General features: G+C 35.7%; 1 protein-coding gene and 1 pseudogene across 19 annotated transcripts in view; both read right to left on the bottom strand.

Annotated features, from left to right (window-relative positions):
- Window positions 1–27,072, bottom strand: part of ANKS1B (ankyrin repeat and sterile alpha motif domain containing 1B) — a 1,162,364-nt gene that overhangs the window by 759,625 nt on the left and 375,667 nt on the right. The gene's annotated exons all lie outside the window — the stretch shown is intronic.
- Window positions 23,511–25,805, bottom strand: LOC132598050 (kinetochore-associated protein 1-like; annotated as a pseudogene).

Raw genomic sequence — 27,072 nt, 5'->3', positions numbered from 1 at the left:
ATGTACCCCAATGTTCATAGCAGCACTATTTACAATAGCCAAGACATAGAAACAACCCATGTTTCCATTAACATAAGATTGACTTAAGAAGATGTGGTATATAAATATATATATATATATATATATATGCACACACACACACAATGAAATATTACTCAGCTATAAAAAATGAAATATTGCCATTTGCAACAATATTTAGTGAAATCAGACAAAGACAAATATTACTTGACATTACTTATATGTAGAATCTAAAAAATAATACACATGAATCTGTATACAAAACAGAAACAGACTCACAGACACAGAAAATAAATTTAGGTTATCAAAGGGGAAAGCGAGTGGGGGAGGGATAAATTAGGAATACGGGATTAGCAGATACAAACTACTATATATAAAAATAGATAAACAACAGGAATTTACTATATAGCACAGGGAACTTATTCAATATCTTGTAATAATGGAAAATAACCTGAAATATATATATATATATATATATATAAAAAACACTGAATCATTTTGCTGTATACCTGAAACTAACATAATATTGTAAATCAACTATACTTCAAAACAAACAAAAAAAGCATAGAGGTCTGAGCCCCACCCATGCCCTACCCCCACTGAAATTTTACTTCAGCAGCTCTGGGGTGAGGTAGAACCTGAGCATCTGTATTTTTGGAAAGCTCCACATCTGATTTTGATGCACCATGGGCCCCTGCTGGTAACCTTTCTACTGCACAGCCTCTTGTAGTTTTCAAAAATACTCTTTCAAAAGTCCTTCCTCAGGCTGAAAAAGCCTGCTATTTTAACTCTTCCTCTGCAAAACACTTTCTCGTTATTTGATTATTCTTGTAGCTCCCCTTGAGCCTTAGCTAAATTATCTGTCTCTTTATGTGACTCCATTTATCATCGGGTGAACTTACTGGAAGTGAGAGAGGTTACTGTAATTCATAGAACTACTGATGTACTCCTAAAATACTGTTAATTGCCAGGACATCTTAATTATTTGATCCTTTCTTCTTGAAAGGACAAAAACAGGCCACTCTAGGCACCACTGGCTAGTCCTATTTCTAGGTCTGAAAAAGCAAGTGGACTTTTTTTTTTCTTTCTCCCAGGTTAAAGTGTTATAGCACATACCTAATTTCTGATGGATTATAGCAAATGTATTCAACATTCAACCAACATTTATCGATTACTTTATTTCACAAGGGACTAAAGCAAGCCCAGAATTCTTCCTTTCTTTTACTTCTTGAATTTTTTCCTTAAGGACATAAACAACGCCAAAAGGGAAACAAAATACAAAAAACAGTCCCTTGGATTATTCAAATAACCATTTCATGCCTTTCTCTCACCATGCTCCTTGGTGGGCACTTTATGAGGTTGGATGAGTTTTAGTTTGTTTACGTGATTGTACTATTTGGGGGCAAAGGGATAAGTGGGCTGTTGAAGGTTGTTTGCTGTTTGATGTCAGAACTAAACCTAAGGCAGCTATTCTTGCATCTGAGTTTGTCCTTTTTGCCTTTTAGCTTTTTGACTTTAAGCAAGTCACCCAACCACTAAACATTATTTTCTAAATCACTAAACTTTGTATAATAACACATACATCAAAGGACTCTTGTGAAGATTATGAGTTAACACATGAAAAATGCCTGGTACTGTTCATTCATTCTGTTTTTTTTTTTTATTTTCTTTTGATATAAAATACAAGGTCTTACCTTAAAAAGTTTATCTTTCTGCCCAGGAGAAACGACCACTATTCTATAAACGAACAACAAGCAACAAAAGCCCAGGAAGAACATGGAAACTTCAATGAACACTCAGAGGTGCTGTGTATGATTGTGAGGTGCCAGGCCCAGGAGGCAATTGGGGGCTGAAATTCTAGCCTGAACACTACAACCAAGCAATAGTTCTCTCTGGGGTCTGAATCAATCACGTGGGGTGCTCTTTTCTAATCTGTTCAGAGGTTCTATGTGGGGTAGTGGGTGACCCTGAAAGAGTATCCCTAGGAGACAGAAGATGAGCTACTCTACTGACTGGCAAAGAGCCTTTCATGTTCAACATACTAACACTTCAGTCTTAAATGTTTAGTGAATTGAACTGTTACTGAGTAAATGAATTATCTCCAAGTACTATATACATTAAAAATCTATTAGAAATATACTGTTCAAATATTCCAAAATATCAAGTACTTTTTTTCTTTTTCACTTAACATTTATATATCTCAGAATTACATTCCAGAGAAGCAGTCTTTAAAGGTAGAAGGTAAAGAGGTTATGCTACATTTATTATAGTGGATACCTTCATGCAAAACAAATAAGGAATTGCAAATTGCAAAAATGTTTGTAGGAGAGTTGGTTTTGCTTTTGAGCTATGTTTTTATGCCCTTCTCTGATGTTTTCGTATGCTGCAAATAACTTTAATATATATATAGCTAAATGAGAGGAATTATAAACCTATAACAACAAAATTTGCCTTATATAATCAACTAAAAATATCAGACTGTGCTGCCCATTGCGGAACAATACTGAATTGTCTGTTGTTTAGCTAAAAAATTGGTCTAGCATTCCCTAGTTTTTGTCTTGTCTTCTTAAAGATAAGCGTGAAATATACAACAGCATATCATCAAAATTTGTTCCACTGACTTTAGCTAAATAACCTCTAGAAGTTTTGCTGTCACTCTCTAGCTGAAGAAGGCAATACTTCCTTGGCATGAAACGTCAAATCCAAATTCCTCTGCCTGGTCTTGGAAGGTTCTCCACCAATGACCCTTTCCCTCACATCACTTTTTAAACATTTTGCTTTCTAATTCCCGACAGTTTACAAATTAGGTGCTCAAAAAATATCTGTAGAAAAAAAGAAAGAGAGAGAGAGAGGGACAGGACCATGAATGTGGTTTTTAAGAGGCAAAAAGGACCCATTCCACAAAATATCTTTCCCATCTCTGACAAGTGTATTAAATCTTATCATTAATAATGTATTCTTTCAGATACTAACTTCTTTAAAAACATAAATCTTCTTAGAGGGTCAATATTAGTAAGGCACTTTATTCATCAGCACTCTCAAATGGAGAAATTTTGGAGTGAGAACAAGAGAGGGTAGTAGATATGTGAAAAGTAAAAGTAATACAGAAAAGGAATATTCTGAGAAAGATAGTGTTCTTTGCCTTTGTCCTTGCTAAACATATACAATCCTTTGGTCAGCCATTCAACCGTTATTAGCTCCCATACAAACTAGGGATATGATTATTATTTTAGAAGTTTAAAAAATATTCATTCTACAAATACTGGGTTCCTACTATATGCCAAGTACATAAGTATAGGGAACAAAATTGTCTAGCTAGGACTTTAAACACTAAGTAAATCATTCCAACTGTGGTAAGTATAATAGTGGAGAACTGCCATGGGAACATATAATGGAGAAATATAATAGTGGGAAAGTGGACGTGAGGGCAGAGCTTAGAGAAGATCAGTAATAGGCAGTGATTTACCTATCTTTTTACCAGACATCGTTCATAATTATGTCACATCTAGCAATTAGAATCCTTCAGTTCTTGCTTAAAATGCCCTCCAGCCCCAACTATTTCGTTCTCTCCTTTTGCCCCATTAGTACCTTAGTTTTCAGTTCACACAATAGATTATAAGATGCCTATATCCAAACTGAGTGATATAATATATAAAGTAAAAAATAAATTAAAAATATATAAAAATCCAGATTTACTAGCCATATTAGAAGAAAATTTATACTAGAAAAACCTTTCAAATAAAAGGATACCATCACATAGTTAAATATGACTCAAGAAAAACTACATGTAAATTTTCAACAACATTAGTGCAACAATGACTATGTTAAATACCTATTGTAGAACTACTACTAGGACATGAAATAGAGCTAATTAAAGGTCGGTTTATAAAATATTCTGAAAACATAATTCAGAGTTGTGCTCAGTCTTCCAAACTAGACTATTTTCTTCAGGAATCTGAAACCTCTATATCATCTATATAACTAATATAAAAATATTATGGGTGACAAAAAGCCTTTACCATTGTTATCCTTGTTATATTCACAGTTATAAGAACAGGAAGGCTTATACTAACTTCCTAGACAAAATAATTTGACTTTAACAAATGATAGCCATAAGGCAGAATCAACCACATCCAATTTTAATTCTACCTGTTCCAACAAGAAGAAATGTCTTCAAACTGGAAATAGAATACCACTTAATATAAAGAAGAACTGAAACTCAAGATACGTCATACTAGTTAGAGACCATCAATCCAGATGAATGAAGTCCAAGTCTCCGGCCCACGTACACTATACCTCAGGACTCTAAAAGAACTTACACATATTGGTTGTGAATATCTTCTGTAATCCTTCAGAAATCACAGTGAGTGTGATGGATGACAGAAGACTAAAGAAGGGCAAAATTTTTTTTTATTTCAATTTTATTATTTTTTTATAGAGCAAGTTATTAGTTATCTATTTTATACATTTTAGTGTATATATGTCAATCCCAATCTCCCAATTCATCCCACCACCACCACCACCCACTTTCCCCCACTGGTGTCCATACGTTTGTGCTCTACATCTGTGTCTCTATTTCTACCTTGCAAACTGGTTCATCTGTACCATTTTTCTAGATTCCACATATGTGTTAATTCACGATATATTTTTTTCTCTTTCTGACTTACTTCACTCTGTATGACAGTCTAAGTCTATCCATGTCTCTAAAAATGACCCAATTTTGTTCCTTTTTATGGCTGAGTAATATTCCATTGTATATATGTACCACATCTTCTTTATCCATTCATCTGTCGATGGGCATTTAGGTTGCTTCCATGACCTGGCTATTGTAAATAGTGCTGCAAATGAACATTGGGGTGCATGTGTCTTTTTGAATTACAGTTTTCTCTGAGTATATGCCCAGTAGTGGGATTGCTGGGTCATATGGTAATTCTATTTTTAGGTTTTTAAGGAACCTCCATACTGTTCTCCATAGTGGTTATGCCAAATTACATTCCCACCAACAGTGCAAGAGGGTTCCCTTTTTGCCACACTCCCTTCAGCATTTGCTGTTTGTAGATTTTCTGACAATGCCCATTCTACTGGTGTGAGATACCTCACTGTAGTTTTGATTTGCATTTCTCTAATAATTAGTGATGTTGAGCAACTTTTCATGTGCTTCTTGGCCATCTGTGTGTCGTCACTGGAGAAATGTCTATTTAGGTCTTCTGACCATTTTTTGATTGGGTTGTTTTTTTAATATTGAGCTGCATGAGCTGTTTATATATTTTGGACATTAATCCTTTGTCTGCTGATTCATTTGCAAATATTTTCTCCCATTCTGAGGGTTTGTCTTTTCATCTTGTTTATAGTTTCCTTTGCTGTGCAAAAGTTTTTAAGTTGCATTAAGTCTCATTTGTTTATTTTTGTTTTTATTTCCATTACTCTAGGAGGTGGGTCAAAAAAGATCTTGCTGTGATTTATGTCAAAGAGTGTTCTTCCTATGTTTTCCTCTAAGTGTTTTACAGTGTCCGGTCTTATATTTAGCTCTTTAATACATTTTGAGTTTATTTTTGTGTATGCTGTTAGGGAGGGTTCTAATTTCATTCTTTTACATGTAGCTGTCCAGTTTTCCCAGCACCACTTATTGAAGAGCCTGTCTTTCCTCCATTGTATATCCTTGCCTCCTTTCTCATAGATTAGTTGACCATAGGTGCGTGGGTTTATCTCTGGGCTTTCTATCCTGTTCCATTGATTTATATTTCTGCTTTTGTGCCAGTACAAAATTGCCTTGATTACTGTAGATTTGTAGTATAGTCTGAAGTCAGGGAGCCTGATTCCTCCAGCTCCGTTTTTTTCCCTCAAGATTGCTTTGGCTCTTTGGGGGCTTTTGTGTCTCCATACAAATTTTAAGAATTTTTGTTCTAGTTCTGTAAAAAATGTCACTGGTAATTTGATAGGGCTTGCATTGAATCTGTAGATTGCTTTGGGTAGTACAGTCACTTTCACAATACTGATGCTTCCAATCCAAAAACATGGTATATTTCTCCATCTGTTTGTGTCATCTTTGATTTCTTTCATTAGTGTCTTATAGTTTTCCGAGTACAGGTTTTTACCTCCTTAGGTAGGTTTATTCCTAGGTATTTTATTCTTTTTGTTGCAATGGTGAATGGGATTGTTTCCTTAATTTCTCTTTCTGACCTTTCATTGTTAGTGTATAGGAATGCAAGAGATTTCTGTGCATTAATTTTGTATCCTGCTACTTTACCAAATTCACTGATTAGCTCTAGTAGTTTTCTGGTGGCATCTTTAGGATTATCTATGTATAGTATCCTGTCATCTATAAACAGTGACAGTTTTACTTCTTTTCCAATTTGTATTCCTTTTATTTCTTTTCCTTCTCTGACTGCCATGGCTAGGACTTCCAAAACTATGTTGAATAATAGTAGTGAGAGTGGACATTCTTGTCTTGTTCCTGATCTTAGAGGAAATGCTTTCAGTTCTTCACCATTGAGAATGATGTTGGTGTGGGTTTGTCATCTATGGCCTTTAGTATGATGAGGTAGGTTCCCTCCATGCCCGCTTTTTGGAGAGTTTTTTATCATAAATGGGTGTTGAATTTTGTTAAAAGCTTTTCCTGCATCTACTGAGATGATCATATGGTTTTTCTTCTTCAATTTGTTAATATGGTGTATCACATTGATTGATTTGTGTATGTTGAAGAATCCTTGCATCCCTGGGATAAATCCCACTTGATCACAGTGTATGATCTTTTTAATGTGTTGTTGGATTCTGTTTGCTAGTATTTTGTTGAGGATTTTTGCATCTATATTCATCAGTGATACTGGTCTGTAATTTTCTTTTTTTGTAGTATCTTTGTCTGGTTTTGGTATCAAGGTGATGGCGGCCTCATAGAATGAGTGTGGGAGTGTTCCTTCCTCTGCAATTGATTTGAAGAGTTTGAGAAGGATGGGTGTTAGCTCTTCTCTATATATTTGATAGAATTCACCTCTGAAGCCATCTGGTCCTGGAGTTTTGTTTGTTGGAAGATTTTTAATCACAGTTTCAATTTCATTAATTGTGCTTGGTCTGTTCATATTTTCTATTTCTTACTGATTCAGTCTTGGAAGGTTATACCTTTCCAAGAATTTGTCCATTTCTTCCAGGTTGTCCATTTTATTGGCATAAAGTTGCTTGCAGTAGTCTCTTATGATGCTTAGTATTTCTGCACTGTTCACTGTAACTTCTCCTTTTTCATTTCTAATTTTATTGATATGAGTCCTCCCCCTCTATTTCTTGATGACATTGGCTAAAGGTTTATCAATTTTGTTTATCTTCTCAAAGAACCAGCTTTAATTTAACTGATCTTTGCTATTGTTTTCTTTGTTTCTATTTCATTTATTTCTGCTCTGATCTTTATGATTTCTTTCCTTCTACTGACTATGGGTTTTGTTCGTTCTTCTTTCTCTAGTTCCTTTAGGTGTAAGGTTAGATTGTTTACTTGAGATTTTTCTTGTTTCTTGATATAGGATTGTAGTGCTATAAACTTCCCTCTTAGAACAGCTTTTGCTGCATCCCATAGATTTTGGATAGTCATGTTTTCACTGTCATTTGTCTCTAGGTGTTGTTTGATTTCCTCTTTGATTTCTTCAGTGATCTCTTGGTTATTTAGTAATGTATTGTTTAGCCTCCATGTGTTTGTGTTTTACAAATTTTTTCCTGTAATTTATTTCTAATCTCATAGTGTTGTGGTTGGAAAAGATGCTTGATATGATTTCAATTTTCTTAAGTTTACTGAGGCTTGATTTGTGACCCAAGATGTGTTCTATCCTAGAGAATGTTCTGTGCGCACTTGAGAAGAAAGTGTAATCTGCTGTTTTCAGATGGAACGTCCTATAAATGTCAATTAAATCTATCTGGTCTTTTGTGTCATTTAAAGCTTTTGTTTCCTTATTAATTTTCTGTCTGGATGATCTTTCCATTGGTGTAAGTGAGGTGTTAAAGTCCCCCACTATTACTGTGTTACTGTCAATTTCCTCTTTTATAGCTGTTAGCAGTTGCCTTTTGTACTGAGGCGCTCCTATGTTGGGTGCATATATATTTATAATTGTTATATCTTCTTCTTGGATTGATCCCTTGATCTTTATGTAGCGTCCTTCCTTGTCTCTTGTAACATTCTTTATTTTAAAGTCTATTTTATCTGATATGAGTATTGCTACTCCAGCTTTCTTTTGATTTCCATTTGCATGGAATAAGATGGGCAAATCTTCATTACAAATTTTAAAATAGAAATTGAGGCAAAAGAGTTGGAAGTTTGATATCAGTCCCTGCCAAAAATTCTTTGAGTTAGCAGATGAATTTTGAGGTCTTAGCAAATAAACAGGTATTCATAAAAACCAATGGAATTTGCTAAATCAAGATACGCTAAGATAATTTATTTCATTTTTCCTCCCTCCCTTCCTACCTCCTTCTCTCCCCTCTTTCTTTCCTTCCTATCTTCCTTTATTTTTGTTATTCAACAAGTGCTTATCTGACAGCTCTAGGGATGTTCTGCATGGACTGAGAAAACCAAATATTGCAAAATCAAAGTGTCGGACAAAGAATTTTGAGTACAAGATGAAGAAATTGAGCTTAGTAATAGCAATTAGATAAAACAACTTTGCATGAGGAGCATGCAGTTCATTAGTTAATAAAAGATAAAATAGATCTCTAGTAGTTCCCATGGTGTTTTGTCCACTGAGCTTCCTGTGTAACACTTCTCTCAATGTCTCAATAAAATTATAGGATTCACAGACATACTGGTTACATACAGCAGTGGAAGGATAACTAGCACTTGCATGATATCACCAGTGGTACTTGCTCAAAATTCATACTCTTATTCCTATCTTCTCCCTAGATTTACTTAATCAAAATTTTGAAGTTGGGTAGAAATTATTTTGCACAGTTATGTCTGAGAAACTTCACCTTTGAGATATGGTCCCTACTCCCAGTCACTAACCTCATGTGTATAGGAGCCCAATTCCAAAAAACAACTTCTAGAAAAAAGCTTCTGGAGAGAAGTGCGAAGAGTGCTCAGAGATTCAGGAAATTTCTTTACCCTGCAGTCCCCTTTAGTCTTGCCACTTGCCCTTGATTATCCAACTCTGCTGTGTTCCTTTATTTGATCATTACTTTAAGTTTTATGCCCTGATATATTCTATTTTATTCAGAAGGCCCCCCTCTATCCTAAGCATTATTTTTTAACAACAAAAAAGTGGCATTCTATTTCAAGTTCCACTCAGACTCCGAAATACCCTAACCTAAGCGTCCCAGACCCCTGGGGCCATCTGACAATAGACATGGAAGCTGGTAATTGTTGATACCACCCTCAGTGGTGTAAGTAAACACTTAACATACATGATTTTGGACTACTTCTTTCATTTCATTCTCACCATTTCTACCCCCACCTCTATCACCATTCATTTCAGCTATATAAAATAATCTGCAGTTCTTCAAATGCAGCATTATGCTCATCAGCATCATATCATCCAAAAAAAATCTTTCCTGAAATCTACAAGTCCCTTCCCCTCCCCACACCCCAGACTAATTTATATCTGTGGTTCTTTGGTGCCCTCTGTCTCCATCAAAGCACTTTTCACAATGAACTATGATCTCCACTAAAAAGTAAGGCCCTTCATGACAGGAAACTGTGTTTATGATGTATCCCCATAACACAGCACAAGGCCAGATTCTTAGGATATGCTTATCACGAGTTAGAGGGATAGGTAGTTTGATGGACGGGTACTGTAAGAACTCACCTCACAGGCGGAAGTGTCTGGGACAGGCAGAAGAGACTTCAGAAAGGTGATGACATCTGAGGTGCATCTTGAAGTAATGGAGAAACTAAAGTGGAAGGGCAGATATTCCTCTCCATCACAGCAGCCGGTAACCTTTTTCACACCATGAAAATCTATGAACTGAATTACAGCAACAATTCCCTAATGGTTTTTACTCTATCCAATAACTTCTAGCTCCTATGTTCCTATGTAATCTTACTAAAATGAAAATCTGAATATGTCCTGCTTCTTAAGGTAGCTTGCAAGGTTATTCAGAATCTGGCTACTGCTTACCTCTTCTGATTTAATAGTCAGCCCTCCCCACATGGAACACTGCATTCTAACCATATATTCCAAAATCTGTTCACTGGGTCTCAATCTTGTGACTTTCTGGGCAACTGAGAAAGAAACTCTCTTTCTGGTAGAACTGTTAAAGTAGTGTAAGCCTGGAGATGCTGGTAGAAACCATGTAATAAAAGCAAGTCTGTGAGTGATGCCAACACAGAAAAAAGCAAAGCCAAGACACAGAGGGAAAAAGAGAGGGAGAGAGACTAAGTCCAGATGGCTTCATCTGAGCCCCTGGATCCAGCTGTACCTAAAGACACACCTAAGCCTGTATGAGCTGCAATAGAAAGAGATCCAAATTCAACTCCACGAATAACAAAAAAAGCAACCTTAAAGGAGAAAAGTAACCTAAATGAGAAGCCTATGAGATACTTTAGAAGGTATAGTTATGTGTTTTTGAACGAGTGCAGAGGGGATGGAAGAGAAAGGAAAGATAGGTAACCATGGACTGGATGTGAGTTGGAGATTTTTTTTTAACCATCGTATGTTGAAACAGTCTTTCTCCATTTAAAGGGTCTGTATTTACAGAACCAGTAAACAGATCAACCAAAAGGAGGGTAAGGGAAAAATACAGGAAGTGGAGGCAGTGACTATATCATCCTGAGTGAGCAGATAATATACAAAATCTCCAAAAGTAGTGTTCGCTTATAATCTACTAAATAATCTACTAAATAATCTACTAAAGGCTTTAAACTAAGGGATAGAACGTCTACTCGCTATTGTACTGATCCCATAACCCATGAAGAAAGGAAGCTCAGAGCCTTAAAGGGGTAAGCATCTTAGGTCATTCTGACTGAAGATTGGAATTGTCATTTTTGTTTCATCTTGATTGAGCATTGTACAAGGCTAGGCTTGAAGGTTTAGGGGTTTTTATTTATTTATTTATTTTTGAGTCCCGCCTTCTTTTTATTTTATTTATTTATTTATTTATTTATTGGAGCTTTTTTTTTTTAAATTGGTGTATAGTTGATTTAAAATGTTCTATTAGTTTCTGCTGTACAGCAAAATGAAGGCTTAGGTTTTTAATTCAGGGCTGGTTTTGCACAATATTCTGGAACTTGCTTCTTACACATAAAATCAATGCATGTCTCAAATACTTGTTCTGGATTCCTCACTTCTCTCAACCAGGTAAGTAGATGACTATTAAGAGCTACCTAAATTAAAGTATTTATGTAAAAATAATTTAAAACAATCACATAAAATTAATGTTATTATTTTCTGTTTCAGGGTAGGGAAAGGAAATAAAAATTAGCATATTTTGAAAGCCTGGTGTTACAGGCACTATGTCAACTTGGTGAGTTACAGCTATTTTCTTATTTACCCTTTGCACAATCCAGTGGGGTAGATTTTATTATTATCCTTACTTTCAGAAGAGGGAACTGCGGTTCAGCAAGATAGGGAACCTGTCCACGTAACATAGTTAATAAACCAAAGTCTGAGATCTTTCTATGATACTGAGGTACCTACCATCATTAAAAACAAAGAAGATCTCAGTGGGTGGTGAAGATAAGCACTGTTGCTTAAGTTGGGGGGAAAATCATATAGAAGTACTTAAGCTCAAAGGTAATATCAAAAAAGAGTTAAGATAAAATCTTCACCCACAGAGGACTTTAAACTGGAATTAAAAGTAAGATTCATTAAGTAACTGTAGAAGAAAAGACATATAATGGACGTCTCAGTCAAATTTTTCAGTTGTTCAGAAAAGGAGGGAGTAATATAGACCACAAAAATGTTTAAAGTAAACATCTTTATGAAAATACTAAGAAGGAATTCAAAACGGAGGCATATCTGGGGTACTAATTTGACTGCTCTTACAGGCTAGAAGATGGCTTCACGTTTAATATAATGTTTTTTGAAGAGGGATTGATCTCTAATTGACTGTGAAGGTATGGTGAGTTCTGCTTGTTTATTTTCCTCTTTCTGTGATGTTAATTTCCTATAATCTCCAAGCACAGAATAGCACTGTCTAATGATCTTAACATCTTTGCTATAACATTACTTCCATAGATACACTTTTCTTTTCATATACACACATTCTTCAAAGTGAAACACAGATTTCTATGATTTCTTAGAAAATAAAATGCCCCATATTCAGTTGTAATACCCTTAGAACTTTACCTGGATCCCATTTCTCTCCCTCCTTTCCTAAAGCTAACCTTTAAAATAAAGTTGGTATATATCTTTTCCACCCATCTTTTTATGCTTTTACTGAGTATTTGTCCACAAACAACAAAGTACTGTACTGATGTATGTGCTTTTAAAACTACAAAAATGGTGTCATGTACTTATTCTGTCACTTGCTTTCATCACTCAACGTCACGTTTGAAAGTTTTGTTCATTTTCTAGATACAGTAACTGAGGTTTATTGATCTACTATGCTTTACACTTTCTAGACATTGACATTTCATCATTTATTCATCTGGTTCCCAAAAAATGGAAATTTGGATTTTACCAGTTTTGTGATTATTGTTGTTTTTCTCTTCACTATTACAGTGTGCAACTGACACTTCCATGCATGGTGAATGAAAGTTTCTCTGGAGTTCATACCTACATGTGGAATTACTGAGCTCACAGAAATATGCCAAAATGCACATAGAAAAATACTTATTGCAGAACTGTTTACAAAACGAAAATTGAATAGTCAAATTATATTCATCAACAGCAGAATAGATATATGTTTTAATATATTTATGCAATGTTATTAAAGAGAATGGGGTAGATCGATCAATCTAATTTCAGAAAAATTCTCAAAATTGATTGCTCAGTGAAAAAATCAAGTTATAAAACTAAATATAAAACAATCTCAATTTTCATATAAATAAATAATAAAATTAATAATGTATATTCATAGCTAGAAAAAAAAACAGAGAATTAATTAAGAAATTCATGTTAGTGGTTGTCCATGATATATAGGATAGACATGTATTTTCTCTATTTTGTAGTTCTGCAGTTCTAGATATGCATTATTTTAATCTACACCTATTTTAATCTAACCAAAATAAATATATAAATACAATTTATTCTTATCTCGATAACAGCACATTTTGATTTTCTGGCCACTAATAATCCTTATAAGGACTACTTCTTCCACTAATTCCTAACTCATTTCTGGTTTTAGCACAACAAACTAGAATCAGTACCTACCTAGATTACTGCAATCTCCTCCTTGCCATGCCTTGAGATTTCTTGAAGTTAAAATTAATTACACTCACCAGTACTACTTTTACCAAGAACCCTTCTAACATGATCACCTTGTCTCTCCCAGGCCTGACTCCTAATTACCTTCTATATTAATCATGGGATTTCACGTAAAGAAAAGATAACTGTAAAATTCTAAAGAAGGTTTTCAGTGAAACAGAAGAGTTATTTGTCTCCTGGAGAAACATATTTGGGTGCCCAACCAAGTTTCCTTAGGATGGCATTTACTTGTGGGAATTAAACATTATCTAAAAACCAGACTCTTATTCTTAAATAATCATAAAAATTAATTTCCCTATTGTTTCAAAATTGATATTCAAGCTAATAATGCTCAGGAAGAATTATACAAATTCCATAAGCTGTTATTCACCAAGCACTATGTGTATGGAATTGAACACATTGTAGTAAATAAGACAGATCAGCTCGAAGTCCAACATCTCATCAGCTCTAAGTCCGAAACCACATCATCTGAATCAAGTGGGGATAAGGCTTGGGTGTAATCCATTATGTTCAGCTCCTGAAGCACAATTCCTCTTCATCTATGGACCTATAAACCTAAAGAGACAAGTTATCTTCCCCCCACCTTCTTAACAAATAATGGTAGGATAGGCATAGGATAACAGCTATCTACATTCCAGTTCAAAAGGGGTGGGAGAGAGGGGAGTAAAAAAGAGTCACTGTTCCAGAGCAGTTCTGAAATCCAGTGGGCAAATGGGATTTTCTTGATTAGGTTTCAAGGCCTGGGAATTATCCTCCTTGGCTCTCAGCTCCATTTTCTGAAGTCTCCATCCTTCTTGGTTCGGCCCTTCGAGTGATCTTTCCTTTTTCACGAAAGGTAGCATATGTTTGTTGCCCAGTAGTTTTATCAGCCTGCTTCCTGCCAGTAGAATTTTGGAGATTTGACAGCCTCCTTTCCTTTTGTGCCTTCTCTATCTCTTTCAGCCTAAGCTGGCAATGTTTTTGCTGAAATAAATTTCTCAAGAACTTTGTGGGTCTTCCATGGATTTCACAGGGATTCACTCTAGTAGAGAAATGCCATATCCACAGATGCTTTCAATATTATCCCTTTTCTATATCTTGGCCTCCTGACAAGATGGATAATGAACAATACTCTTAAGCCTCCCAGAGGTACCCTGGTTTGATGTAGAAGATCAATGAGGCATACCTTTAATCTCCTGAGAGGGCTTTTGTGTGACTGAATACTCTGACATTTTGATCTTTCTAAATGCAAAAGGTTGTATGGTCACACACTCAATTATTTCTTGATACCATACTTTTGGCAGACATAGCATCTTCTGCCATTTGGACAGGCTGAGAATTTTCAAAATCATTCAATCCTAGTTCATTTTTGTTTAACATTTCTTCCTTCAATTTACCTCTGTCTACTCACATGTTATTATAAGCAACAAGAGAAAACCAGGCGTCATCTTTGGTACTTCACTTGGAAATCTCCTTAGCTATACGTGTAAATTCATATTTCACAACGTTTCACATATTTCATTAATATTTCTGCCAGCACATAATAGGATCCCTCTTCCTCCAGTTTCCAATAACATTCTCCTCACTTCTGAGCCCTTCAGGGCAGTGTTCTCAAAGTCAAGGTTTCTACCAACTGTCTGTTCATAATAATTCAGGCTTCCTCTATTATGCTCCTCAAAATTTTTCCAATAGGCCTCTGCTTATTGACCCATCCCAAAGCCACTCATACATTTTAGGTATGTATTATAGCAGCACGCCTCTCTTTTTTTTTTTTTTTTTTTTGGTGGTACGTGGGCCTCTCACTGTTGTGGGCTCTCCCATTGTGGAGCACAGGCTCCGGACGCGTAGGCTCAGCGGCCATGGCTCATGGGCCTAGCCGCTCCGCGGCGTGTGGGATCTTCCCGGGCCAGGGCACGAAACCGTGTCCCCTGCATCAGCAGGCAGACTCTCAACCACTGCACCAGCAGGGAAGCCCCACACGCCTCTCTTGATACCAAAATCTGTATTACTTTTCTGTTACTGCATAACAAATTACCATAAACTTAGCAGCTTAAAGCAACATCCAGTTATTTTCTCCAAGTTGTTTGACTCAGGAGTCTGGGCATAGTTTAGATAAGACCTCTGCTCAGAGCCTCGAAGGCTGTATTCTGGGCTCCAGGTCTGTGATTCCCATCTAGAGCTTAGGGTTCTCTTCCAAGCTCATTCAGATAATTGGAAGAATTCAGTTCCTTGATGCTGTAGGACTAAGGCTTTCAGTTTCTACAGGCTGCCTCTCTCCTAGTCAAAGGCAATTTACACTACAACTCTGCTTTCTTCTAGGCCAGCAAGGGAACATCTCTCTTTAAAGAGCTCATCTGATTAGGTCAAGCTCATCTAGTAAAAAATCTCTCTTTTGATTAACTTAAAATCTATCGATTAGGGACCTTAATTACATCTAAAAATCCCTCTCTATATATATATCCCTTTAAGTTAGGAAGAAAACTGCTGTCTCACTCCCAACTTCCCCATCATGACACACGCATACATACATACACAAACATACTTAGTTGTAGATCATAAGGTTTTCCCAAGATACGTCCATATAGGTGCATGATTTTCTCCAGTGGTGCTAAACAGCCTTAGTTTAGCAGCAGAGAATATTGACAGTGGAACTGATCCAAACAAGGAGGATAAAGAGGTCCCTAAAGGATTTTTAATATGGAGAAGCAGGAGATATTCGGAGGAGGAACTGAGAGTGGATAAAGGCATCAGGACCAAGACAATGACACACAAAAGGGCAGCCAATCATCCTGTGATCTAAGTAGAACAGAAATCTCAATGGAAAGACTTTCCTAAGAAATTCTTAGAGGAGCATAATTGCTCATACTCCACCTTTTAACTAACCAAGAAGTGGTAATCGGACAAACCTTCTAGGAGAGGGCTTACCAACCGAGACTGCATTTAATCTGGAGATGGACAGATGCACTGGAGGCAACCTGAGGCACACACACACCCACCCCCTGCCACTTTCCAGGTGTGGTTCTCAGACTTGACAACAAGGACAATTTTTTATTTCATAGGAACCAAGATCAGTGGTTAAATGAAATGACAGTACTGTGCATTAGTTTCCTATTGCTGCTGTAATAAATAACCACAATTTCCTGGCTTAAAAAAACACAAATTTATTATTTTATAGTTCTGTCATCAGGGCTGCATTCCTTTTGGGGGTTCTAGGAGAATCTGTTTTCCTGCCTCTGCCAACTTCTAGAGATGAAATGCATTATTTGGTTCATGGTCCGTTCCTCTACCTCCAAAGTCAGCAGCATGGCATATTCAAATCTCTCTCCTATTCTGATATTCTTGTCTTCTGTAAGCATATTTGTGATTACATTGGACTTACTTAGATTACCCAAGATAATATTCCCATCTCAAAATGCTCAGGTTAACCACATCTGCAAAGTCTCTTTTGTCATGTAAGGCAACATTTCACAGGTTTGGGGATTAAAGTGTAGACATTGTTGAGGGCCATTATTTTGCTTACCATAACAGTCAAATGCCTTTCTAATATTCAAACTCAATTAGTTTATTTGACTGCTGATGAAAATTCTCAGTAATATATTAATGAGTTTGCTTATAAAATTCATTTGCAATATATTTCTACAGATTTTTATATTCTCTAAGAAAATAATAGATTGTAATTCACAAATTTGATTAGCTAACAGAAAGTATTAAGAAACATCATGTTCCTAAGGAGCTGCTTCAAAGCATTCACAAAGCATCTAATCTGCTCTTATAACTGTCACTTAAAGTAAGGGAAAAGTGGATATTATTACAGCCATTTTCAAGTTAGGAAAATAAAGCATGTAGTGGCTTAAGTGGCTTTCCCTAGATCACTCAGGGAGGAATACTGAAGGAGTTATGAATAGAACTCAGCCTCCTCTATTCCCATTCAGTAGCTAAAAAGGCTAGGAATAACGACAATGATTCATACTGACTATCTAGTGCTCTTCTCCAGAGCACATCATATCCAAAAGAGAAATCATCACAGAGGCATTAATATGCCTTTGGTTAGTTTTATTTTAACCTCCTCGTTTCAATAAGCTCAAAAGAAGTATAGAGAACATGTTTCAACCTGTTTGGGAAATCTACTAGACCTTGAGTCATTTTGCTTGAATTTCAAATAGGTTTGGAAGGTTTTAAACATTACTTTAAATTTTAAAAACATGCATTGCTAATCTAACTGGTAGATAAAAAGAAAAAGTAAAGGAATAATGCATGTGCTGAGAGCTTTAATTACAGTTGTGCTGACACAGTACTGTAGTAGAGTGGGAGGCTATGCTGCATGGTGGTAAAAGCTGGGGGGTCAGAGAGAATTTGGTTAGAATGCCAATTCTTCCATGCATACCAGCTGTGTAAACTTGGGACAGGCCACCTACCCTCTCAGATTCCTTATCATAAAAATATTATAGCTATTTTACAGAGCTGATGTGAAGATTAAAAATAATGTGTGTAAATTGTATAACTGCATCACTTTGCTGTACACCTGAAACTAACACAACATTGTTAATCAACTATATTCCAATATAAAAAATTTTTAAAAATAAGGTATGTAAAATACCTAGCACATAAAAGCATTTAATAACTTTCCTACCTAGGAAAAACCTAAAATGTACAAACAGATTTTCCTGCTAAAAATATGTGCAGTGGATACTCTGATATGCTGCCCAGATTCCACTTCAGGGAGGAAGGATTTATTCCCCAGGTTGCTGGGAGTGCTGCTTATGGAAAGCTGTTTGTTGTAATCAGCAATAAATAGGGATTGCCTTGGCTGAAGACAACCTCCTCACCCAATATCCAATATCCACCCCCATTCCATGGTGACCTGCCCCTGGACTGCCCCAGTTACTGATCCGAAGGTCTGCCGTCCTGATCAGAATTTACCATAGGGTTGGCTAAGGCCTCTGTTGAGACTACTTTCCAGCTCAACTTCTCCCTCTGTCCAGTCCTGCTTCTTCCATTTCACTTCTGTTCCACAGGTATTGATCTCAACAGCACTACTACAAGCCTCCTATACCCTAGTCAGTTAGGAGTCGTTATCTCAGGGAACCCCATCCAGCAACAAGGTTGCAGGGTGCGTTGCTCAGCATCTCATACGGACCTTACCATCATCATTCCCCACAAGGGCACAAGTGCACATGACACAACCGAACATTGTTCGGTTGCTCTGGCAAGGAGTGAAGAGTAAGGATTCTTAAGCCTTGCATATTACTTCTGCCACTGTTTACCAAGGAGCCGGAGTAAGTGTGACCCCTCTGCTCCCACTCTATTTTACACTTTCTGAACATCTTTCACTCACCAGTTTGTGTAAAGATTCATATCTAATAAGCAACAATATTGCTTACTGTTAAGATTGTTGTCTGGGGTTTGCTTTATAATACTCCAGAAAAAAAAAAAAAAGAGGGAGGATAAATGAAACAAGATTGGTAAAATGTTGATCACTGATGAAGCTGGGTGACTGGTACAAAGAACTTCATCATACTATTCTCTCTACTTCTATAATATGTTTGAACTTTTCAATAATAAGAAAATTGGATATTAGTATGCCTTAAAAAAGTACATGCATGTACTTTTTAAAAATACATTTAAGGCATGTACTTTTATGATCAATTTTTAAGATAGGTTTAATAATATATATAAATTCTGTTCTACTTATGTTAAGCAAATAAATCTAAGAAAATACGGAAAAAGTCATATTTCCCAAAGCAGATAAAATAGAGCTTGTTAGGCATCTTTCCAAGTAGTTCTCAAATTTATTTTTAAAGTTGCTGAGGCCTTCCTTAAAAGCAAACCCCATAAGGCATTTCAAACTAACCTTATAAGAGATTTTTAAAAGATTTACTTTTCTTATTAAAAGTACAATGTACAGCTCTTCTGTGCATTATACAGACTTTTAGATTATTGAGATATTATAATGTAATGGCGAATTATTCCAGTTTTTAAAAGCTCAAATATCTAAATGTCTTTTTGAAAACAATATGAGTTAGTATAATATGTTTATAAAATCTAGCCTAACCACATCCTACTTTCTCCTCGACCCTTAAAAAGGACTTTGGAGACTCAGTAACTGGTGCCACCGATATTATTTAAATTTTGGTCAGAACAACTCTGTTCTATATTTATATATAATGATTAAGTGTTGTTAGAATCACAATAAGAGAAGGTAGTGTCTGACAAGTATTCAGTCTGCATAGAGTGGTATTATTTCTGTCTAACTCTCAAATGTTTATTTTAAGTATGCTGTGATGAGGAAACCCAGAAGCGTCCAAATACACTACACAAACACGTTTCCTATATTTGTATTCTTCTACATTTAAAGGGCTTTCTGAAATCTGAGATCTCTACCAATTGAGGTAGTTTAATCCAACACTTTGGAGAATAGCATCATTCAGAAAATGAGTTTTCTCAAAGGGACTTGATTATTTCAATAATTATAGAGTTGCCCTAAGGGCTTCCTATAGCCAGGTTATTATTAGGTACAGGTGTTCTTTATATAAATAAGACTTGGTTGACCTGAAACAAAAAGAAGGGAATGGAACATTCTAAAGACAAACACATAAATGGTGTGTTTAGGAGCTAGTCTAATAGTCTATGAAGACTTAATTTTTAAAGCATTTTACCTAGCTCTCTGGACTACCCCCAAATAAACAATCAAATAAAATCCAAATATGTATAAAATATATGCATGTGACACCCAGTCCATGAGAGATTTGAGAAGAATTTGGTGTAAGATAAATAAGAATGAGATGGGATGACAATCAGGAAAACTAGGTTATAGTACTAGATTTGCCACTAACTAGATCTATGACCCTGGGAGCTTAATTTCTCTGAATCTCAGTTTCTCCATCTGTAAGATGAAGGCCCCTTACTGTTAATTATATTCCAATGTTTAGGAATCAAGTATTATATTTTCAATATTAATAAGCAATCATAAAAATTTTAAGCAATTGGATTAAAAGAATCTTGAATGGAAATTAAACAAGGATAAAAAATGTAAATAAAATTTTTCTAAAAGTTGAAAATAAATGTTAATTACTATATAAAAGCTTAAGTTTCCAAATAAGTGTTCCATCTCCCACACTACGTTTTCCTGAAGTTTTCTGAGATAACATGGGATTGACCTTATGCCAGGAAATCTAATGCATGCTCTGTAAACCTGGTTATTCAAATATAAGCCATGCAATTTTATAATTCAAATCGATTTTATAATTCTAATGTATTATTAAGTTAAATTCAACAGTTATAGTCTCTAATATTTGGAAATTTCACTTTTAACCAAAATGTATAAAATTTGAAGTGCTGCATTCAAGGTACTTGTGGGCTTATTCAACAGGGAAACTACTTCAGGCTGGGAGAACAATAAATATAAATTTTCATACTGTTATATAATTATGAGGCAACATTAAATCGGTAAAATTCAGGTGGTAAGCCTAAAAACCCAAGAAAACTGTAGATATATGTAATTATTTTTATACATTATAATAATTCCCATATCTGCAATAACAGCAATTATAGGTGCATATGGAGCTTTAATAAGACAAATAATTATGTTTCAATAATTAAACATATATGTCACATTTTAATTCTTACAATGCATTTTGAATGTGTTATATCATTTAAATCACAAAATAATTTAAGCATAATATCTCCATTTATTTTATAATTTCTATTTTATGGATAAGGAGATTGATCAGGTAAAACTTTTAAAAGAGCAAGTATGTTGCCTTAAATAGATAGAACATGATGCTATCCAAATCAAGCTACTTGCTAAAATTCCCGTAAGAGTAGAGTCTTAGAAAATCATAATATATACTGAAAATCTATTTAGTCCACAAATAGATTTTCAGTATCTACTGATATACTAATATAGCTTTTTGTTCCTTAATTTATTGATGCAATGAAAGATATTATTGATTTCCTGATGTTTAACCATCCTTTCAGTCCTAGAATAGATTCTACTAGGTCATGGGCATCATCTTGTGATTAAATTGCTATATTCTCTTGTAATATTATACCTAGATATACATAGACATGAGAGAGTTAATTTTTAAAAAATTTTTACTTTGGTGTTATCTTAGTTGGGATTAAGTGCCAGCATTATGTTAGCCTCATAAAATGAAACTTTATATATTTTTCTATGGCCAGGAATAATTTAGAATTTATAACTTATAGTGACATTCACTCATCATAATCAACCTCTTTTTTCTCTTTATTGTACTTACCTGAAAAATCCCAATCCTGGCTAAATGTAACTCTCTGCCTAAAACCAAACAAAGCAGCCTAACATTGTTCAGAGAAAAATGTATTTTCCACTCTCCAATATGACTCTTTCAGACTTTCAGTTTTCTCCTCCAGCATACCATTTCTCATGTCATTCTCAATTAATAGCCATGTTTGTTATTTCACTGGGGAAATAAAATCAAAAGAAAACCTCCTCAGAGTGAGGAAGGTTATCAAGGATAAAGAAGAGCATTACATGATGATAAAGGAGTCAATTCTCCAAGAAGACATAATCATCTTTATTGTGTATGCACCTAACAATAGAGTGTCAAAATACAGAAGGCAGAAACTGATAGAACTGCAGGGAGAAATAGATGAATACATTATTTTAGTTGGAGATGTCAACACCCTCTATCAGACATGGGCAGATCCAGCAGGCAGAAAATCAGTAAGGACATAGTTGAACTCAACACCACCAATCAACTTGGTATACCAGATCTATAGATCTATTCATCCAACAACAGCAGAATACACATTCTTCTCAATATCACATGGACATTCACCAAAATAGACCATATTCTGGGCCATAAAACACACTTTAATAAACTTAAAAGGGCTTCCCTGGTGGCGCAGTGATTGAGAGTCCGTCTGCTGACACAGGGGACACGGGTTGATGTGTCCGGGAAGATCCCACATGCCGCGGAGCGGCTGGGCCTGTGAGCCATGGCAGCTGGGCCTGCGCTGTCTGGAGCCTGTGCTCCGCAATGGGAGAGGCTGCGGCAGTGAGAGGCCCACGTACCGCAAAAAATAAAAAATAAATAAATAAACTTAAAAGAATAGAAATCATACAATATCTGCTCTCAGATCACAACAAAATTAAACGAGATATCAATAACAGAAAGAGAATTCCCAAATATTATACGTGGAGATTAAATAACACTCTTCTAAACAACACATAGGTCAAAAGAGAAATCTCAAGAGACATTAAAAATATTCTGAACTAAATGAAATGAAAATAAAACTTATCAAAATTCGTGGGATCCAGGGAAAGCAGTGGGTAGAGGGAAATTTATACCTTTTAATGCATAGATTAGAAAAGAAGAAAGATCTAAAATCAATCCTCTAAGCTTCCATCTTGGGAAACTAGAAAAAGAAGAGCAAGTTAAATCCAAAGTAAGCAGAAGAAAAGAAATAATAAAAATTAGAGCAAAATCAGGGACTTCCCTGGTGGTGCAGGGGATAAGAGTCTGCACTCCCAATGCAGGGGGCCTGGGTTCAATCACTGGTCAGGGAACTAGATCTCACATGCATGCTGCAACTAAGAGTTTGCATGTCACAACTAAGGAGCCTGCATGCCGCAACTAAGGAGCCCGAGACCTGCAACTAAGGAGCCCGCCTGCCACAACTAAGATGCAGCACAACCAAATAAATAAATAAAATTTTTTTAAATAAAATAAAACACCAGACCATAAGGTAGAATTCCAAATGATATTTTTTAAAAAATAGAGCAAAATCAATGAAATTTAAAACAGAAAACCAGTAGAGAAAATCAATAAAATCAAAATCTTGTTCTTTGGGATAAAGAATCAATAAAACTGATAAGCCCCTGGCCAGGTTAACTAAGGAAAAAAAGACAAAACCTACTAATATCAGATATGAAAGAGGGTACATCACTACAAATACCATGGACTTTAAAAGGATAAATAAGAAATACTACAAACATCTTTATGCCCACAAGTTTGGTAACCTAGATGAAAGGGACCAATTCTTTAAAAGACACAAGTGGCCAAAACTCACATAAGAAGAAATAGGCAACCTGAATAGACTTTTTGTTTTGTTTTGTTTTTATTTTCTTTTTATTCTTTTTTCATATTACACAAATTCTCCCTAACAAATATATGTTGCTTTTGTGACCAGAAAAAAAGTTTTAAGAAAGGATGCAATGCTCAGAAGGAAAATCTATATGATCACTATTTACTTACATCTGTGTCAGATAAACATCCTATTACTGCCATAGCTTTTGCTTCCCATGCTGTATCAAAGAATGAGGTGAACTTTGAGCTACATCTCGTCAATAAATCCTCTATGTTCAGAAGGAGCAGTTCCTCCTCCTGCAAGTCATGTTCCCTCATGTAAACGCTTATAAACTTCTAGAAGATGGAAGGACTAAGCTCAAGGACCAGCACTTTATCAAACATTCGGAATACAACGGTGGTTGTATCCTCCTTCTCAGAATCAGAGAGGGCCAAATTGCAGTTGTATTTCCTATGCAGTGTGATTAACTCTTGCAGGTTATTTAACAAAGTCTTTAACTGACATACTTCTTCTGTGTTTTGATAATCCAAGGAACTCCAACACCAAGAGGTCACCAATCCTAACTCATATGGTTTTTCTGCTGTAAAAAATACCTCTGCCAGTTGAAGCCCATTTTCTGGCCACTCTGCCTTATTAGTTAGTTCAAGGTTCCTGGTTGCTTGTTCCAACCATTTTGCAAGAATTTTCTGTCCTTCAGGTACAGTCCTTTTCACAAATGGGATCACATCATTTTTAAGCCATGGACCAAGCTTTTGCAAGGAGACTGGTGTAGAAATTGAGTTGAGCAAGTTCTCAAGCGTTTTCACATCAAATCTGCTTTCAAAGTTTGTCCGATGTCTCAGCCAAAGGTACTGTGCACAAACAAGGTTCCCCTCTCTTCGATGTAAAAAAATATCCTTAAGGTCATCTTCATTATTCAGAAATTCAATCCAAGAGTTACCACTGAATTTTTCTTGTCCAAATGCTCCATAAAAAGTAGTCAACTTTGCATGAGCCCTCAGTACCTCTTTTAAGCCATCAGAATAGACAGGAACAGTTTTATCTTCTTTCTTCAAAAGTCTGGTTTTGGCATAATTAGCATTTCCTGGGTAGTTTCATAGGTTATCCATTGAGCCTCCAAGCAGTAATTCACCACAAACTCATAGTCCTGGATTTTATGCAGATTTTCCTTAGCTTCATCTACAAGTTTTTGCCATTTGGCCTGCTCACTGGTGTCCAGAGAACTCAAAGCTAGTTTCTCCAATACGTCATTTGATTTTACTTTGTAAACAAGCTTAACATCTAGTCCAAACTGAATGGCAAAGCTCTCGGCTTCAGCAAATCTGTGTTTGTGAAGTAACCAACTCAGTCTGTTTTCTGGTAAAGCTTCTGTAAGACATCTGAGTACTAAAACAGAGACTGAGTCTTCAGACAGTTCTGGATCATTTTTGCAAATTCCTTTCAGAAGGTATATGGTATCTGTGCTAATTCCTGTTTGGACCAAAGAAGAAACACTAGATACTTCCAAAGAATACAGTATTTCCATCATAGGTAATGAATAGACCATGAAGTTTCTCATCTTATTAGCAGTAGTAGTTGTCAGAGCTACTAATGTGAGATTTGTAACCCCTTGCCACATGATTGATGAAGGCTAATCTGCTTCTATGGTGAGAAGAAACTCTGCTATGTGAAGGGAGGGCCAGTTCCATATGGGAGTTAGGATGTAAATATCCCATAAGTTCAGCACATTATTGGTATCAAAAACAAAAAGTAGATTGTCCATCAGCTGGAACTTCTTTGCAACTTCAATAATCTCTGCATCAATAACACTCTTAACTTAGGTCATCCCTTTCCTAGAAGAATCTGGTGCCCATTTTGAGAATGCACAATTACCGGTTCCCCCAATTATCACAGGGATTTCGCTTGCTAAATCACCAGCCACAAGACTGAGACAACCAAGGGTATGATAATTTTCAGTAGAAATAAAACTGGACTTGATTTGTCCTTGTAACTTTTTTGCCATATGGAAGTCTACCTTTTCAATCGCTTGTTGAATTTTTACAAGCTGAAGGTTTGTAATACAAAAAAATCCATCGTTTGTAAGAAGCAACATATAAAAGCTGCCTTCATTTGAACTATCTTCCCCAATAAGATTCGGTAAGTACACTGATTTTCATCGTTAGCTTTCTGAACAAAAGCGTTGGTGAGTAATGTTTGTTTTTTAAGTTGCCACTTCGCTCCCCAACCAAAAGAAACTTTCCTTCTTGACACTCGTCAACCACATCCACTTCAGTAACTTTCCAGAGGAGATGTTTGCTAGTAAATCTACTTGATATAAAGCAGTTCCATGTTCTTTTCTTGAACCAACACTTAGGTACCCACTTCCTGTATCATCATTAGCAGCTCAATATCGTTCCACATGTTGCTGAGATTGTTTTCCTGAGTCAGAAACTACTGCCTTCCCTGCAATTGAAGAAACTAAAGAGGAACACTCAAGTTTATCATCCCCCCGCTTCTGGGCTCCAACAGACACTCCTAGTCTCTTTAGAGTCCATACCACAAATTTCCCGAACAGACTTTTATCTATTAAGAAATTGAATTAATTATTAATAATCTTCCAAAACAGAAAGCACTAGGCCCAGATGTGTTCATTGGTTAAATTCCACCAAACATTTAAGGAAGAAATTATACCAATTTTCTACAATCTCTTTCAGAAGACAGAAGCAGAGGGAATATGTCTAATTCGTTCACTGAGGCCAGCATTGCCCTAACATCAAAACCAGACAAAAATACTGCAAAAGAAAGAAACTAAGACCAATAGTCTCATGAACATAGATGCAAAAATCCTCAACAAAATATTAGAAAATCAAATGCAACAATATGAAAAAGGATTATATACTACAACCAAGTGAGATTTATTCTAGGTATGCAAGGTTGGTTCAACATTCGAAAATCAATTAATGTAATCCATCACACTAACAGACTAAAGAAGAAAAATCACATGACCATGTGAATAGATGCAGGAAAGTATTTAACAAAATTCACAACCACTCATGATAAAAGCTCTCAGTAAACTAGGAATAGAGAGAAACTTCCTCAAATCGATAAAAAAAAAAAAACTACAAAAAACCTATAGCTAAAACATTTAATGCTGAAAAACTCAAAGATTTCCCACTAAGATAAGGAACAAGACAAGAATAACCCTCATACCCTACTTTTCATTGTACTGGAATCCTTCCTAATGCCACTGGGAGAGAAAAGGAAATGAAACGTATATAGATTGGGAAGGAAGGATTAAAATTGTCTTCATTTGCAGATGACATGACTGCCTATGTAGAAAGTCCAAGAGAATCAACCAAAAACTCCTGGAACTAAGTGGTTACAGCAAGGTTGCAAGATACAAAGTTAATATACAAAAATTAATTGCTTTCCTAACATACCAGCAATGAACAGTGGAGTTTGAAATTAAAAACACAATACCATTTACATTAGCAATTAAGAATTATTATTATAAATCTACAGTAATCAAGACAGGATGGCATTGGTGAAAGAACAGACAAACAGATCAATGTAACAGAACAGAGAGTCCAGAAATAGACCCACATAAATATAGTTGACCGATCCTTGACAAAGGAGCAAAGGCAATATAATGGGTCAAAGATAGTCTCTTCACAAATGGTGCTGAAAC

Source organism: Globicephala melas, chromosome 10 (assembly GCF_963455315.2).
Source record: "Globicephala melas chromosome 10, mGloMel1.2, whole genome shotgun sequence".
Taxonomy (NCBI): domain Eukaryota; kingdom Metazoa; phylum Chordata; class Mammalia; order Artiodactyla; family Delphinidae; genus Globicephala; species Globicephala melas.
Note: the sequence above shows the minus strand (reverse complement) of the source record. Positions and strands in the feature narration are given on the sequence as shown.